This window comes from Paroedura picta, chromosome 7 (assembly GCF_049243985.1).
Source record: "Paroedura picta isolate Pp20150507F chromosome 7, Ppicta_v3.0, whole genome shotgun sequence".
Lineage (NCBI taxonomy): Eukaryota > Metazoa > Chordata > Lepidosauria > Squamata > Gekkonidae > Paroedura > Paroedura picta.
Window position 1 is genome coordinate 94026191 of NC_135375.1, and position 17808 is coordinate 94043998.

Genomic DNA, 17808 nt, shown 5'->3' on the forward strand with positions numbered 1-17808 from the left:
GGGATGTGTCTGCACTGCAGCCTTAATTGTATTGTGCTGAACCAAAAAAGAGCAGGGAACCAAAAGTACCCCTTAAAAGGAGCCCTTCTTTATTCCCCCTTTATCATGGGAAGCCATTTTTGCAGATTGTATGGCCTTGTACCACTGGTAAAGGTCAATATTTTTAGGCTGGGCTGACAAAGGTACATGGTACCAAGAGAGATGGTGTCAAGGTCTACCAAGGTTGCAATAAAAGCCTGGTCTTCCAGGACTACTGCATAAGTTCATTGTATTACATAATTGATTCTGCAGTTAAGAGTTATTGATTAGTTTTCTTTCCCTAACTCTGTCTCAACTCTAACACACTGATTCATTTATTTATCACAAAGAAAACAGTAGTGGGTTGACATGCCCAAGACTTTCTTAAGTTATTCAATTATAACTTTCCCATTTATCCTTTAAAAAAAATCCCCATGACAATTTATTTCCTGGCAATTTCGGCACTAAAGGGGAGGGGAGAAAGAATAGCTGACTGAAGAATCAAGATCTTTTCTTTGTTTGCCCTAAGACTAAGGAATGGATTACCAGGAGACACCTGACTTTCATGAACAAGGCCTGCGACTCAGCCCTTAAGTAGTTTATTGTTACTTATTATGTTTTCTTGGGGAAAATGGTGTTCATTATGCAGAATCAACCATTCACTCCAGCTGGAAATTTATCTGGGTTTTTGCATCTGGGTTTGGCTGCTTTACAAGTTGGATCGTTTAATTCATGTGGCTACTGAGTCATGCAAGACTAGTATCTTAGCAAAGTCTGAAGGGAACTTGTCATGGGATTTGAGAACAAAAATGCAATAATTGCTCGTGTATGCCCATAAAGAGATCAAGGTTCAAGTCCAGGAGCACCTTAAGACCAACTAAGGTTTCCACAGCACAATCTCTTGGAAGTCAAAGCTCCTCTGGTCAGATCTGATTCTTGAAAGCTCCTACCCAGGAAATCTTCCTAGTGCTCCTGGACTAGAAGCTTGCTCTACTGTGGGCTAACATGGCCACCCGCCTGAAACACAAAGAGGTCCAGTTCTCAAGATGGTACGAGAATTTGAGAAGGGAAGGGTTTTTAAAAATATTTTTCAATATGTGAATAAGACCAATTTTTACACCAGCTGTAATAATCCTTTCCCAGGCATAATCCAAAAGTACTTTCTGCATTAGCGACAGCATCTTGAAATGCCAATGCTGCACCATGTTCTTTTCTAAGATGCATAAACATCATTGTGATTCAAAGTCTGTAGAAACTGCATGTTTCTATTTATTATCAGTTCTTTATAACCATATTGCTCTGTGTCAGCAGTTCAACATTCACGATGGTAGGATCTTTTCAGGCACACAGTAAAATACTTCAGCAGCAACTGGTTACTGAGAACTGGTTCAGTGCAAGGGCTAGAGCGACTGGAGGCCCGGGTTCAAACCCCACTCTGCTATGGAAGTCTGCTTGTTGACCTTGGGCCAATCCTCTCTCAGCCTAACCCATTCATAGGATTCTGGTGAAGACAGAGTGGAGAAAGGGAAACCTGATCGTTGCTACTGAAGGATAGGTCCATGAAACTACTTCATATGGAATCAGACCTTGATCTATCAAGACCACTATTGGTAATTCTCCAGGGTCTCAGGCAGAGGTTTTTCACAGAGTGTACTATCTGGTCCTCTTTCACTAGAGAGTGAATCTAGGACTTAACTATCAACTATAACTAATTATTAAGGTACAAGAAAGATTTTTTAAAAAATTAGACAAGAAAAATTCCACCGAGGAGACAAAATCTCGGCACAGTTCCAGATTGTGGTTATCTTGTGGTTGATGAAGGGCTGAGTGAGACATAAGGCACATGAAGCTGCCTTATACTGAATCTGACCATCAAGGCCAGCATTGTCTACTCAGACTGGCAGCAGCTTTCCAATGTTTCATACTGAGGTCTTTCACATCACCTCCTACCTAATGCCATTAACTAGAGATGCCAGCCATCGAACCTTGGGCCTTCCGTATGCCAAGCAGACGGCCTTCCATTGAGCCACAGCCCCTCTCTGAGATGTCAAGACTTCTCCTCTGAGCATGAGTTGTCTGAGACTGAGGTCTTTCTGCTGAAAAGTTAGCTCTAGAAGTTTCCAAATGCCAATTTCTGTGCAGGCACAAGAAGCACCAGTGGGAAGCACAAAGGTCATGAAGAAGTTTAAAAGGAATTGACAAAAAAACCACTTGCCTCCTAAGCCATGAGGTTTACAGAACTCCTCTATTCCATCCATACCTCTCTAGCCGAACTACTTCATGCGGTAGTTTTGAGGGTGAGCGGGATAGCCTTGTGTGTCCGAACGGTTCTCTTTGGAAGATGCAACTGTGACACTTTCTAAATAACTCAATTGTGGCTGGGTGAACTGCGGAAAAGAAACTTGACAGAACTCCCAATTCATAACTTTTACCAGTCTAAATTTGTACTGCTGGCAGGCCCCCTTTAAACTGCCAAGAATGGAGAGGAAAACCATGAGTCATTGAAGCTGACTGGAACCCAAATCCTAGAAAGAAACATTTCCCCAAACTCTTCATTAAATAGAAACTACTTTTTTTAGGGCCTCAAAGGGTGGCAAGCTAGCTCCTAACTTTTTTCTTTTCTTTTTTTTTTTTAGCAACTCTTAATGATTATTTACAGCAGATTTCTTTTTATCTAAAAATGAAATGTTTGTGCCTTGTTTCATAAGGAGATGATCTGTTTTCGCATGGGGAACAGATGCTTAATTGGTGGCAAAGCCGGGAGAGGGAACAGCGCCGAATGCTAATGACATGGCTCATCGCTGGCAGGTGACAAATGAGTAGTAGTGGGTAGATCAGGTGTTACTAAGCGCTTGGCGCAAATACGTGGCACAGGGAGCAACGGCGCTCTGCTCAAAACATATGTTGAGCATCAGATAGCATATCTTATTTTTCCACTCTTCCCTACAAATGTAGGCTTGCAGTCAACAAATAGTTTATGCCAAGGAGCTGTGGGGAAGGGGAGCTAACCTGAGCTGCTCTTGCACCTTCATTTGCAGAACTCAGCGCTGCAGTAAAGGCTGTTGTCTAAAAGCTCCAGATTCAGCTAAAGAGAAAGGCCCAGCAACAGGGTTTGATCGAAAAGTTAGAAATCTTGCTGGTGCCTAGGCTTGCCAACAGGCCTGGAGAAAAATGCCCTGTCTCTTTTAATAGGGGCTTAACGAATGGATGGTCCAGGATAGCCCAAACTTGCCAGATCTCAGTAGCTAAGCAGGGTCAGCTGTGAGAAATACTTGGATGAGAGACTGCCAAGGAAATCCATAGATTCAAATGGGTAGTCGTGTTGGTCTGAAGTAGCACAATAAAACCAGAGTCCAGTAGCACTCTTCCTGCTTGCACTCGAAAGCTCACGCCTTGAATAAATCTTTGTTGGTCTTAAAGGTGCTACTGGACTCTGATCCATGATTGCTATAGGCAGATAATATCAACCTACCTTGAACAACATCCATCCATCAAGGCCCATACTGTCTACTCAGAGTGGCAATAGCTCTCCAGTGTTTCATACTGAGGACTTTCACATCACCTCCTACCTAATGTCTTTAAATATGCCAGTGATTGAATCTTGGGCCTTCTGTATGCCAGGCAGAGGGCCTTCCATTGAGCCACACCTCCATCTCTGAGATGGCAAGACTTTTCCCCTCCACATATGGGCAGTGACAACTCTATGAGGGGCAGTCAGAATTTGGCTGTGACTTTAGTGCTTTCCACCCCCACAAACCTCTGTTAAAATAGCAGAACTTCTCCACTGCCCCCCCCACACCCAGGTTTGTTCGTGTCCTTTCCTTTCATCATCAGAGAAATGATTTCAACAGGATTTGCAGCAAGGTGGGATAGGTCTGAGGTCAAATGGCAAATCCAAGAACAGAATACCTGACTGGGAAACAGGACCCTAAAGGTTGGAGGCCTGAACCATGGGAATGATAGAATCATATAAACATTCATTGTGCGCCACTTATAAAATCATGAAATTAAAAACATACAGAAAGCCCATAGACAGTTCTTAGAAAACCATAATATGCACTATACAAGAATGTTTTTTTAATCATCCCCATTGTTCAGCCAACAAGATAGTTTTAGAGAGGAGCAAACCATCTATGTCATTAGAAGGCAAGATATTACAGCTAAAGCTCACTTACTTTGGACACATCATGTGATCAAACTCACTAGAAAAATCATTAATGCTCGGCATGGTCAGTGGCAAAAGGAAACGTGGTGGCCAAAGGATCCACTGGCTCGACACGATCAAAGCCGATACAGGGATGACCACGAGCCAACTGAAAGAAGTGGTCATTGACAGAGATGAATGGAGAAAAATTTCCTATAGAATTGCCGAGGGTCGGACACGTCTGAACAGATAACATCATCATCATTGTTCAGGCATCCAACCTTTAGGGTCTTAACCGTTTTTTCAGCCAGGTTTTTTTGTTCTTGTCCTTTCAAGTTTTTTGAGGTTCTCTTTCACAAATGGCAGATACACCGTATTTTCAGCAGAGACGCTGTGAACTCAGCAAAAACAAAATGCGACTGACACTAAATGGTAACACCTTCACAATGCTTGCTTGCTGTTGAGCCAGATTTCATATGAATATCTCAGTGATTTGGGGGCCAAGTACTTCTACACAGTGGCTGTACAGTGGTTACTTACAGTGGACATTTCCTGTCAAATTTCATTCCAGAAGAGCCCTCTCTGTGCCTGCTGTTTCTGGCTCCAAGCCAAGAGGAAGAAAAAGTGTCTTAAAAGATTCTACCCTTATTTGGGCATGGTGACCCACCCCTGCTCAGTACCCAGGTAAAAGGATGAGGTAGCAAGCGATGCAAAAGGACTTCTATTTGAGACCCTGGAGGGAAGTCTGAACCGATGTGATCAGAGCACCTTTAAGACCAACAAAGATTTATTCAAAGTGTGAGCTTTCGAGTAAGCACCCTTCGTCTGACAAAGAGTGCTTGCACTCAAATGCTCACGCCTTGAATAAATCTGAATAAAGGTGCTACTGGACTCTGATTTTATTGTGCTATTTCAGACCTACATGGCTAGTCAAGTGAACCATTGTGGCGTAGCAGTGGACTAGGATGGACTATTAGGAGACGGGAAGGCCATTTAAACCTTTGCCAGTTAAGGCTCCTTTCACTTCCAGGGGGCGTGTGGCAGGAAGGCATGGCTAGCTGACATCCCTTCCTGGTACCACAAAGCCCAGAAAATATTTCAGCAGTACTCCCACATTCTATAGGTTGAAAAGGGACAATCACTACACCACACTCGCTTCTGGGGAGCCTGAGGTGCTAAATAACCTTGAATCGCTTGAACAGAATGTAACTCATCAATGCAACGGTGTGCAAAAGACCATTTTAGCATGTATTCACAAGCATAATAACTTTAATAAGTCAGGAAAGAATAATGGTTCTACTATTGTCTGAACTGCAGTTGAGAGGAGGCAGACCAGAACCACTTAGATGGGGCACCACTAGTCTGTATAGGTACCAGGACTACAACAGTAAAGGAATCATTCATCTTCTTGCTAACAAGCTCTAGAACTCAGAGCCGGGCCTCCCTTTGGTCCCAATCAAGAACCACCCATGTTTTCTATCCTGTTCTCCTTTATACTGCTGTGTTTTGCTTCCAATGCCTGGTAGGAGGGCATGTTTTGTATTCCTTGTTCAACAAACAGCAGCTGGCCCTCACTGACCAGTGGTTGCCAAGAGATACAAAACCCGGAGAGATGATTGTCTCTTCACATTGCATAATAGGGTAGCATGACTATGTCTGTATGATGCTGCTCTGTTCTGAGCAAGATTTGGAGCCCTTGTTGAAAGTCTGCGGGGGATTCATGGAGCCTGATGCAGCAAGGGATGTCTGTGTGCAGAAGCAGGCTTCAGTCCACCAACCTGTGAAAAGAGACCTGCATTTGGATGCGTATTTGCATCCCGACTCAGCTTTTCTCAAGCTTTTTACCATTGAGATACCCCTGAAAGTTTTCAGGCTTTGAGAAACCTCAGAAGCGAGGTCAGCAGGCCACACTTTCCTGCCATGCCCTTGGAAGTCACATGTCACCACTCCTACCAGATGTGACATCACCAGGCCACTCCCACAGCACAGGAAGTGACGACACAGAAATGCTTTCAGATTATTTATGAACAGAACCATACCTGCACTCTGGGCTGGCTACCAATTTGCTCTTCTTCACCAAAGGGAGCCTACGGTGGAAGCCTGCAGAAACAGGACCGGGGCAGGCATCGACTTATTGTATTGTATCTGCTATACCATTTATTATCTATAGTTACATTTCTAACTTGCTTTATCCATAATAAATAAGGACTACAGTCAGGGAGGAGGCAGTGGGGGGACTTGGAGAACTGATGCATCTAATCTCATCCCCTCCCACGAAAAGTAGTGTTTAATTTTTGACATGACTTTCCACTTAAAGAATAAAAGTCTGTTTTTAGAATGGAAAATGTTCAGGTTACAAATTCCTCTTCAATTAGTATGGCTTTGTGCATGACAATGTGCTTGCAAAAGAGACAAGGGTAGCATCAAGCAAGGATAGTCTTCGCAGCTGGGATGGGGAGTCTTTTCAAACTACAGCTACCCCCATGCAGAGCCACTGAGGTAAGGGGGGAGAGCAAAATTTCTCGGGTCCGAGTCATTCTGGAGGGCTTCATGCAGCATTCAGATTGCATCTTGATATAAAGGTAAAAGGTAAAGGTATCCCCTGTGCAAGCACCGGGTCATGTTTGACCCTTTGGGTGACGCCCTCTAGCGTTTTCATGGCAGACTCAATATGGGGTGGTTTGCCAGTGCCTTCCCCAGTCTTTACCGTTTACCCCCCAGCAAGCTGGGTACTCATTTTACTGACCTTGGAAGGATGGAAGGCTGAGTCAACCTTGAGCCGGCTGCTGGGATCGCACTCCCAGCCTCATGGGCAGAGCTTCAGACTTCATTTCTGCTGCCTTACCACTCTGCGCCACAAGAGGCTCTGCATCTTGATATAAAAAGGTAAAGGTATCCCCTGTGCAAGCACCGAGTCATGTCTGACCCTTGGGGTGACGCCCTCTAGCGTTTTCATGGCAGACTCAATACGGGGTGGTTTGCCAGTGCCTTCCCCAGTCATTACCGTTTACCCCCCAGCAAGCTGGGTACTCATTTTACCGACCTCGGAAGGATGGAAGGCTGAGTCGACCTTGAGCCGGCTGCTGGGATTGAACTCCCAGCCTTATGGGCAAAGCTTTCAGACGGCTGCCTTACCACTCTGCGCCACAAGAGGCGCATCTTGATATAGTTAGCTTCTAAAACAGTTCTACACAGCAGCCACTAGGGGTGCAGGGAAGACGGAGCACAGTAAACAGCAGCAGCTCTGCTCTCTTTCTGCGAAGTTTACTAGGAGGAGGCAAACACGGCTAAACCCACCAATCAAACCAGCACTGGAGCAAGGCAAGACCAGCCAGCATCAGGTGGAGCCTCCTAATTAAGCTGTTGTTCCCAGTAGTCTGCTTCCCTCTTCTTCTCCTTCCTTTCCCTCTTCCTTTCCTTGTTCTGCCTGCTCAACCAGATCTACACTGTTAGTGTGCTGTAGAAAATAAAACAACCTTTCCTCTTTTCTTAATTTCTCCTCCTCTTTTCACCTCCTTCAGTTTGCTCTCTTGCTTTCATGATATGCCTTTACTTTTCTTTCCTTGCTTCTTATCCCCCCCACCTTTATTTGTCAATCTTAATTTCAACCTAGGATGGCAATTTAAAACATTCTTAATTACGGGATAGCAGCAAACCCTTGTTAATACGATGCACAGAAGCAGAGTGTTAGTTTTGGTTAGTATTTCCCTAGTAAAAGACTGCTCCTCTCTTTTTCATACGCATAGGGGTAGGTAGCATGTTAGTTATTACACGTGAACAAAGTTTGAGTCCAGTGGCACCTTGAAGAACAATGAAATTTTATTCAAGCTGTAAATTTTGTTGTGTATGCACTTCTTCAGATACCTGAAGAAGTGTCTGAAGAAGCATTCATGCACATGAAAGCTTACACCTTGAATAAAACTTCGTTGTTTGTTCTGCTGCTTAAGACCAACATGGTGACCCATCTGAATCATCACTTATGTGGAACAGGTTAGAATCCCTGCCCCCCCCCCCGAATTAGATTCGATTATATTTTAAACACTGTTGGGGCAGTGGGTTGTTGTAATGGTAGGACATCTATTGTCCCTTTGTAAATGCTTCTCTGCTACTGTAGATATACTGCTTCCTGTTATACGACAAATAATCTTTTTAGGAAATACATTAGCAAAATCAATCCCAGTGATTTGGTATGTCTCCTCCAGCACTACTACATAATCATTTTGCCATTGTTTTTTGTGTGCTAGGAAAATGTAAAGGTACAAGGGTAATAGGTTTAGTACTGCATATTTACTAAATATTTATTGTGATAGTAATCTAAGCGACGTATGCCCAACTTCATCAGTTTATCCTATATGGGTACACATCATTATATAAAGTAATACAATGCAAAATTACATAATTCGATGTGGTTTGGATCAGACCCATAAGGAGAGACAGGTGTAATCTTTGCCAGAGGGCCCGTGGTGGCTCTCGGTTGCCCTGCCCCTTGCATGTTAGCTGGAGAGGGTCTGGCCCCATTTGGAATTCCTACAGCTCCACCTGGTGTGAAAGGCTACCTGTAACATTGTACATAACTTTAAAAATAACATTAAACAGCATAACAAAAACAATTAAGAAAATAAACAAAGGCAGCAAGCTATACTAAAACTAATACCTTTTTAAAAAGTAGTCAAACGCTTAGTGAAACAGAACGGGTTGGAACAATTGTTCAGAACCAGCAAGTGACTCGGCCTGGAGTTAGGAACAGTCATGTCAGAGTTCAAGGGGCCCCCACTGAAAATGCTCTGTTTATAAAAGATGAAAAACTTAGTGTCCCTCTGACTAAACTATTATTATATTATTTTATTCTGGTGGTAAGAGAATGGGTAGGGTAGAGGTGGTGGTTTTCCCTAAAGCAGTGTTCCCCAAGCCCTGGGCCGCGCCCCAGTACCAGGCCGTGGAGCCCTCAGTACCGGGCCACAGTGGGGGGGGGGAGGGAGGCGCGGGTGCCGGTAAGTGGATCCAGAAGTCCTTGGAGTCCCCCAAAACCCAGCAACTTGAGTGGCCGTGCCACAACCACTAGCATGCATTTAGCCTGCAAACAAACTGGCACTTAGCAACCATCCTAAATAATAGGTGCTTGGGTATGCTTACCACCTGGCTGCAACCAGGAGTTGAGCCGTCTCATCGGTTCACGTTTTCTGTCTTCAAAGAAAAGCCTGCATACAACGTGTTGCGATAATCATCAAGAAGCGCCTGGAGTCCGCAAGGTGGTCACCACAGCTTACAATAGGCAGCTAATCCTATGCAGGCTTCATGTGGTTTAAGTCCCCGAAAATGTTGGCAATCTGGTAATAATAAGATGGGAAAGGTGAATCAACTTGGAGATTAGTCACTGAATGAGTGGGCTTTAGAGAGGAGTCGAACAAGACTGAAAATGTAAACTAGCATGGCGTCCACCCACCATTCCATCGGCAACAAAAGAGGCTCTGTGTGTATGTGTGTTTGTGTGTGTGTTGAAAATCAGATAGCAATAGAGCAACTGGCTGCTTTTTTGCAGTTAGAGGTCAGTATTTTTTTTTTATTTGCTTGATGGAAGTGAATGTTCAAGGATGCTCAGATTTGTTCTTTGGGAAGGAGGACACTTATGTTTAAGGTAGAAAACTTCTCTGAAATGAAACTGAGCAAGGTTGGTTCACAGGCTGTGAAGGTGTATGACCGTCTGTCCAGCCTAAATATATAATAATACTGATCAGTGGCATAATTGAATCATAGAATAATAGAGTTGGAAGGGACCTCCTGGGTCATCTAGTCCAACCCCCTGCACTATGAAGGACATTCACAACCCTATTGCTCGTCCACTGTAACCTGCCACCCCCTTGAGCCTTCACAGAATCAGCCTTTCTACCAGATGGCTATCCAGCCTCTGTTTAAACACTTCCAAAGAAGGAGAATTCACCACCTCTCGAGGAAGCCTGTTCTACTGAGAAACCGCTCTGACTGTCAGGAACTTCTTCCGGATGTTTAGACGGAATTTCTTTTGAATTGATTTCATCCCATTGGGATGAAAGTTCTGGAAGATTCCCTTGGTATTGCAGTCATGCTCATTCAGAAAGTTCCTCCTCTCCTGTCTTCTTTGGCTGCCCCTTTTATAAAAGAAGAGAGTTTGTACTGCCTTACAAACCTACCCAACTACTATGGTCATTTTAGGAGGCCCTGCATTAACCCCTGCCTTCTGGGGTTCGGTGGGTGACAAACCAGGGAGAGACCCTTCTCTGTCATGGCTCCAAAATTCTGGAATTCTCTCCCCAGGAAGACTTGGGGGCTTTACGCACCGGGATCTTTGTTGCAAATTGGTCACTGAACGAAAAATCGCCATTTAAAATAGTGGAATTTGTCGTTATGCATACCTGCCTTTGTAGTGGAATCCAGTTGCGTTTTGTAGCGTTTCCCACAGCTTCCGGTCTCGGCAGAAAAGGAAGCGCTATTTCCAAGCTCGTCCCGCCCCTGGCCGTCAAGCAGCCAATGGGCAGCCGTTAGCATGCTCCCAAACAGCCCCTTTCCCTTTAAGAAAGGTTTTTTTTTAAAAAAACAGACCCATTGTAACGAATCTGTGTAGATTCGTTGCAACGGAGAGACCCATCCAGCTGCCTAATGTGAGCTGTCGTTTGATCGTATGATCGTTGCCACGCTGCCTCGAGTGATAAAAAAAAAATCCCCCCCCCCTCTCACGGGCCCGATTTTCGGCTGAATTAATGTGTAAAAAATAAAGGGACTTTATTTCAGCAAACGGGCTTTTATGTGGTTTGTGCTTAGTGACTAAAGGTGAAGGACTGAAGCCAGGGAAGCCTCTAAACAGAAAGAGGCTCGCTGGTGCGTTTATCCCCGCTCACTCGGAGAAAAAAAAATGGCGATCGCTTCGCCGGAAGTTTGGAGGACAGGCTCAGGAGGAGGGACTTTGAAGAAACCGCAACAATGTTAACGCACAGGTCTTTATCGCTAGTGTTGCAGATTGTTTGCAAGAGTGTAGCGCTTTCCGGAGGGTGAATCCACTTTTTGGGATTCCCCTGAAAGCGCTACAACGAAGCGCTTTTTGCTGATCGGTTTCAGGAGTGTTGCAGATTGTCTACGACGTCGTGCGTTATGGCAAATCAATAGCGTTTCCAATTGGCAACCATTGTGCGATTTTGAAGCCGTGCAAAAAGCCCCTTGATTGTCCCCTTCTGTTGTTGCCTTCCACCAGTGAGTAAAGATTTAGTTTTATCTGGCATTCCCTCAGCAATCCCTCCTTCCTGCTCTATTTTTTGATTAATGTTTTTGCTTTTTATGTTTTGTATGTGTATTATAGCTTGGTTATAGCTGTTTCAGTCAGGTGTTTTTGTTTGGTTTTAATGGGTTTTAAGACTTGTTTTAATTTTGTATGTTTTCAGTTAGTTAGCTGCCTTGGTGATGCCAGTGAAGGCAGAAAGGCAGGATATAAATGTAGTAAATAATTAAATAAACTAGCACAATACTGGGTCCACATTTTGTCCAAATTTCAGAAAACATGATACCCTCTTGAAGAAGATGGTGTTATCAGTGGAAAAACAGAGAGCCAGCATTAACCAATAGGCAGTTACTGCTGGATACCTGAGGTAGCAAAATCGGGATTTCCCCACCACACAGTTGTGAAGGTTGATGTCTTAAATGTCACGTGCTGTAAAGTTTAATTAATGTGGTCTCTACCCCAACCCTCCAACTGACAGGTTATCTGAAGCGGCTTCTGAATAAAATTAATTTATCACCCATGAGGAAAACAGGAAAGAACAGTTAACATTATTTACTCCCAGGGTTATGGGAATAAGTTGGTTCAGAAAAGAGGATATAAACCATTTACAGGTAAAACAGAGTTTTGCTGGGCCCATTCTTTCATAGAGTTACATACTTCAGGAAAATACAGAGCAGCCATGTTTGAATTCTTGAGGCTATAATCAGCCTTCCTTGAGGGAGCCAGCATGGTGTACTGGCAAGAGCTGCGGACTGGAGAACCCAGTTTGATTCCCCATTCCTCCACGTGAAGGAAGCACCTTAGAGACCTTGGGCCAGTCACAGTTCTGTCAGAACTCCCTCCACCCCCACAAGGTGACTGTTGTAGGGAGAGGGATGTGATTTTAAGTGGCTTTGAGACTCCATAGGGCAGAGAAAAGCAAGAGTATTAAAACCAGTTGTTCTTCTTCCTTCAGCTTCAGGATCCTCACAGAGTAAATCTGATTTCTTCTCAGAAAACATAAAACTTCCTGTGTCAGAAATTGGAACTTTTGAGACAACTATGGTCTCTTCCTCAAGTTAGCCTGCTTTCTGACTAAAGACAGGTTTTGAGTTTCCTGAGATAGGTTCTCTCCCAACTAACACCCCGGAGATGCAAACCCTATTTCCAACATTCAGTAGTTTAGCCTGCTTATACACAATGCAAACTCTGAAACAGCCTCCAGTCTTTCTCTCAAGGTTCAGACCCTCTCTGCCTTTGCTGACAGCATTTTCTCTCTCCCTCAAGCATTTTCTCTCTCCCTCACTTGTCCTATCTAGTTCCTCCAGCACTTCCAGGGATACTGATTGACTCCTAGATGTTCTGCTCTCACACCAAACAGGACTAAAAGGGACCGATTTATTTCAGAAAATCTCAGGACCCTCTGTCAGATAAAGAAATCAAGAACATCCTTTGGGTGGAACACAATGCTTCCTTTGCTCTGAGGGCAATATAGTAGGCTGGAGGCCATTGTGCCTCCATTTGACCAACTATAGCCCCTTTAATCTCGTTCCATACAGCTGAATGAAGTGAAAGTCCATTTGGTACTGGAAGAAAGGCTGCAGTCAACTGGAGGGGATGGCCAACATGTTTGTAGAGAGCAACAAGAGCTCTAGTCCAGAGGTAGTCAACCTGTGGTCCACCAGATGTCCATGGACTACAATTCCCATGAGCCCCTGCCAGCAAACACCATGGACATCTGGAGGACCACAGGTTGACTACCCCAGTCCTCCCAGAATGGAAGAAAGGGGTTGGGTTGGTGGATACTAGAAGGGAAAGAGCTGTGACTGAAACACAGGCCCACAGAAGATTATCTAGTAAGTCTGCATAGAAGAGACTTTAAAATGATGGTCAGAGGATTTTAGCAACAACCTACAGTCAAACCTTTTGCGAACTTCCCATGCTTATTGTGGTAGTCCTGTTTTACTACTAAACCATTTGGCAGTATATCTATCTGAGTGTGCCCACTCACTTTAACTACTAGTGGTGGCCACCGTTTTGGGGTCACTGTTTGGGAACGTTTTCTTACAAAGTATCCTTTTACGTTTCATTTCTGTTTATGTACACACTTGTACTACCATGAGGATTTAATTATCCTGACGAGTAAGACTAACTAGGTGTTAAACTGAGTTAAGGCACATCTCTGCTTCCCTCTTTCTCATGATACCTCACTGAACACAACAGGTGCTATAATATTGTCATGCTATGCCCTGCACTGCCCCACCAGCCAACGGCACAAGGTGAAACTGAGCACCACACAGCATGTATATGTCATGTCACATCCTGTGTTCAGCTAGATCAGAGTTCCCCAAGCTTGTTGAGCATATGAGCAATTCTGGAATTTTGAGTACATTTAGTGGGTGCCACCAGAAAATTATTGCCATGGGGAGGCAGGCAGCTGATAAATAGCAGCCATTGGAGCAGGAGCCAATCACAAAAATATTGAGCAGGTCCCAGACAAAGACAGAGGCAACTGTTTATGAACATGTGTTCACTGCAAACACCAAGGTGATGCCACTTGAGCTCTTCTGAAGTATTTCCTGTTTCTATTGCCCTTTCTCACTCTACCAACCATCTACATCCCATGTAGTTTCTAAGAGACACCCCTCCCCAACTTCAAAAATATTCCGTGGGGTAGCACAAAATGTTGCATCCAGAAGGAAAAGATGGCAAAGATGTCTTCTGCAAATTTGCTCCATTTGCAAACGCTGGCAGGGGCTCATGGGAATTGTAGTCCATGAACATCTGGAGGTCCACAGGTCGACTAGCCCTGCTTTAGACCAACCAAGGAAGTAAATCATGATGATCTTAATTGATTACGTTTAAACATATTTGCATATCTTCAATATTTATGCTTTACTGAGATACTGAAGGAAGCATTCAATATCTTTATTACATTGTAAGTTACCACTAATTTCCAGAAGAAAAATTTAAAAAAATATTATTTTCATTCGCTGTTACAGTTAACATACCGGAACAAAAACTCTGCCCTTTTGTCTTCACACCATGGATTAAAAAAAAATCCTACACAGATTTATATGACTCCCTGCTGATCAGATAACCCTTGTGTTGACGAATGTGCCAATTTCCCTTAATAAGGCTTTACATCTCTGCTTGGGATAAGTCCATTGTGGTTGTGTGAGTGAGCGGCTTCCTGTGGCGACTGAAGCTCTGAGCAGAAATCCATAATTTGGCATCAAGTATCAGCAGAATAAAAAAAATAAAGTTAGGAGGTTGGGTTTTTTTATATTTAAAAAATTGTGCCAAGCCATCTGTGGCTAATGTAAAAAAAGATGTAAATAGATGATGCATTGTATGCAGTATGCCATGTGAGCGCACCATCTGTCACAGGGAAAGTCAACACTCCTCAGTTGCAACTCTCAATACTTAAGAATGCTCCAAGGGTGCAGAGGCAAACATGGCACAAAACTTTGGGCTGCTGAACTCTCCTCCGACAGATAAGGGCCCTCTGTTATCTCAATTGAGGTATTGCTAAAGGCCTATGGGAAGAGCCATCTGGGGAAGACCGTTTTGAAGACATGAGGATGGCTGAGGGTGGAGTCGCACACAAACCCTCATCGTACCACATCTGCAATGCCAAGCGATGACTTGCAGGTATGAAACACGTACCACAGACAGAGTGGCATTTCCAACGAATGCATTCAGCCGCGAGTCATCCCTTAATGAGAAACTGAATCATGCATACGTGCGCATGAATCAGCCCTCGTGGACGTTGCAGGCCTGAAGCAGCAGAGCGGAAGGTAGAGATTCCACGTGAGCAGCCTTTTCTAGCCAGATGGGGGAAACTGTGCAAGGCAAATTTTTGCCAACCATGCCCCTTATTTAAGTGGAGCGCCTTTCTCAGTTTTTCTTTAGAAAAAAAACTTTGTGGCCTTAGCAGACATAATACTTCTTGTGCTTCAGAGAGAGAGAGAGAGAGAGAGAGAAAATTAATGTAGTATAGTGAACAGAATTGGACTTGGACTAGGATCTGGCACAGGAGCGGCCAAACTGTGGCTCTCTAGATGTCCAAGAACTACAATAACCATGATTCCCTGCCATGCTTGGGGGATCGTGGGTTTGAATCCCCACTCTGCCACAAAAGGTTGCTGGATGAACTTCTCAGTCTAACCTTCCTCATAGGGCAGGTGTGGCCAAACTGTGGCTATCCAGATGTTCATGAACTTTAATTCCCTGCCAGCAGGGGCTCATGGGAATTGTAGTCCATGGGCATTTGGAGAGCCACAATCTGGCCACCCCTGTATAGGGTCATTGTGAGAACAAAATGAAGAGAAGAGGGTGATATGGGATGCTTTGGGTCCCCATTGGGCAGAATGGCAGAGTAAATATGAACTAAATACAAATAAACAAGTTAGCCCAACTGACATTTACACTTCTTTGGGTGCATTTGCAATTTAAAAAAAAAATTCATTTCAGCTGTGTCTGTGACCAACATTTGGATTTGGTTATCAAAATTTGTGTTGCAGAATCAAAATTTGAGTGAAGAATTTATTTTATTTAGGAAATGTGTATGCCACCTCCCTGGATTCTTAGTCAAGGCAGTATAAAATAATAAAACATAATTTTTCCAGCAGGTTGAATGAATAAGTGAGATGTGTACATTTACCAAATGAGCGGTCAAGAAGAGAGTTTTTTGGTCATCTCTCATTCTCTGCTGCCACCGCACATCAGCTGTCATTATGCAGAACTGATCGGTTTCAGAAGTGGTCAGATAGGAAGGACTGATGTGTGCTATCAAATAGGTGCAGAATATTTCCAAATGTTGAGAACGTTCCTCATCTAATTACAGAGAGGGGATTTCTTGAGAGGTGCAGTAAAAAGGGGAAAGAGAAAAGGAGTAAATCTGAAAAAAAAAGTCCCATTTCTCAGAATGAGTTGTGCAGGGGATGGGGGGGGGGGGGAGATCAAAGAGGATTGTGTAGTCAAATCCAAAATGTAGAAATCTATCATTTAACAAGACAGATGGCTATTTATTGTATATGGTCAAAGGCCTTTACAAAGACTATCATTTAATTCCAGTTTCTAGGGTACAGTTCAGAGCTAAATGTTATATGGGACTAAGGCTGCCAGTACGCAGGGCCTGCAGATCTCCCCGAATTACAGCTGATCTCAACTAACAGAGATCAGTTCTCTTAGAGAAAATGGATGCTCTGGACAGTAGAATCTATGGCCTTATATATGTCTGAGATCCCTCTCTTCCCCAAACCACACCCTCCCCAGGCTCCCGCTTCAAATCTCCAGGAATTTCCCAGCCCAGAGCAACCCTATGAGAGACTGAGGGCTGACAACAAAAACAGCAGCCCCAGAGGGTCAGATCAGAACCAATGGGTTGAAATTAATTCAAAAGAATTTTCGACTAAACATCCGGAAGAAGTTCCTGACAGTTAGAGTGGCTCCTCAGTGGAACAGGCTTCCTCGGGAGATGGTGGGTTCTCCTTCTTTGGAAGTTTTTAAGCAGAGGCTAGTCATCTGACAGAAAGGCTGATTTTATTAACTTAGGCAGATTGTGAGTGGGTGGGCAGGAAGGAGGGGATGTGCTGTGTTTGTCTGTTGTGGCCCTTCCTTGCATACCCAGGGAACTGCTTATTGCCACTTTGGGATGGTAGGTGAATTTCCTCCAGGCCACGCTGGATTCTGGAGATTTTTGGTGGAGGGATCATTTGGGCATGAAACTGGGGTCACTGTAGGTGGGCAGGTAGTTGTGAGTTCCTGCATTGTGCAGGGGGTTGGACTAGATGACCCTGGAGGTCCCTTCCAGTTCTATGATTCTAAGCTAACTAGGGTTGGCCCTGGATACAGTTTAGATGGGAAACCACCAAATGGTTATGACAGAGCCAGGCAAATAGCAAGCCACCTCTGAAAGTTCTCTTGCCTTTAAAACCCTCCAGGGCTGCCGCAAGTCAGCTGGGACATGACAGCAACAGCAACCTGGGGCAGGTGGAAGAGTTCAGTGAGAAGTTATGAGGAAGCTGTTCCCAGAAGCAGTCACCCTCCCTTGAAACACTTAGCTCTGAACCCTGTTTCAATAGGTATGCTCTGTGGCAAGCCAGGGATAAAAATAACCAGTTGTGGGACAGCCCAAACCAGGAAGCAATGAAGGACAGGGCTGTTCTATTACTCACAGCATTTTTAGCCATGTTGATTTTCTTCTTCAGTGCCCAGAAGATCATAGCAAGCTGGACCCACTTCTGTCCTGAAAGAACCAGCTGAGAAATAATCTACCAGTCCGTAGATTATAAACTCCGGTGTTTTGGAGGAACAGAGGCAAGATGGTCTGAGAAGAAGGGGAAGTGTTTCTTTAGGCCCAAGTAGCCTTACAAGACTTTAATGAAGCTCTAACTTAAAAAAAAAAAAACCCAAA

At 44.1% G+C, this 17808-nt stretch overlaps 1 long non-coding RNA gene across 1 annotated transcript; it reads right to left on the reverse strand.

Annotated features, from left to right (window-relative positions):
- Positions 1-5497: 5497 nt before the first annotated feature.
- Positions 5498-17665, reverse strand: LOC143841860 (uncharacterized). Its single transcript, XR_013232905.1, has 4 exons — positions 17570-17665; positions 9296-9489; positions 6202-6262; positions 5498-5940 (listed from the first exon to the last, which is right to left on the reverse strand). It is a non-coding gene; the product is annotated as an uncharacterized LOC143841860 (long non-coding RNA).
- Positions 17666-17808: the final 143 nt, after the last annotated feature.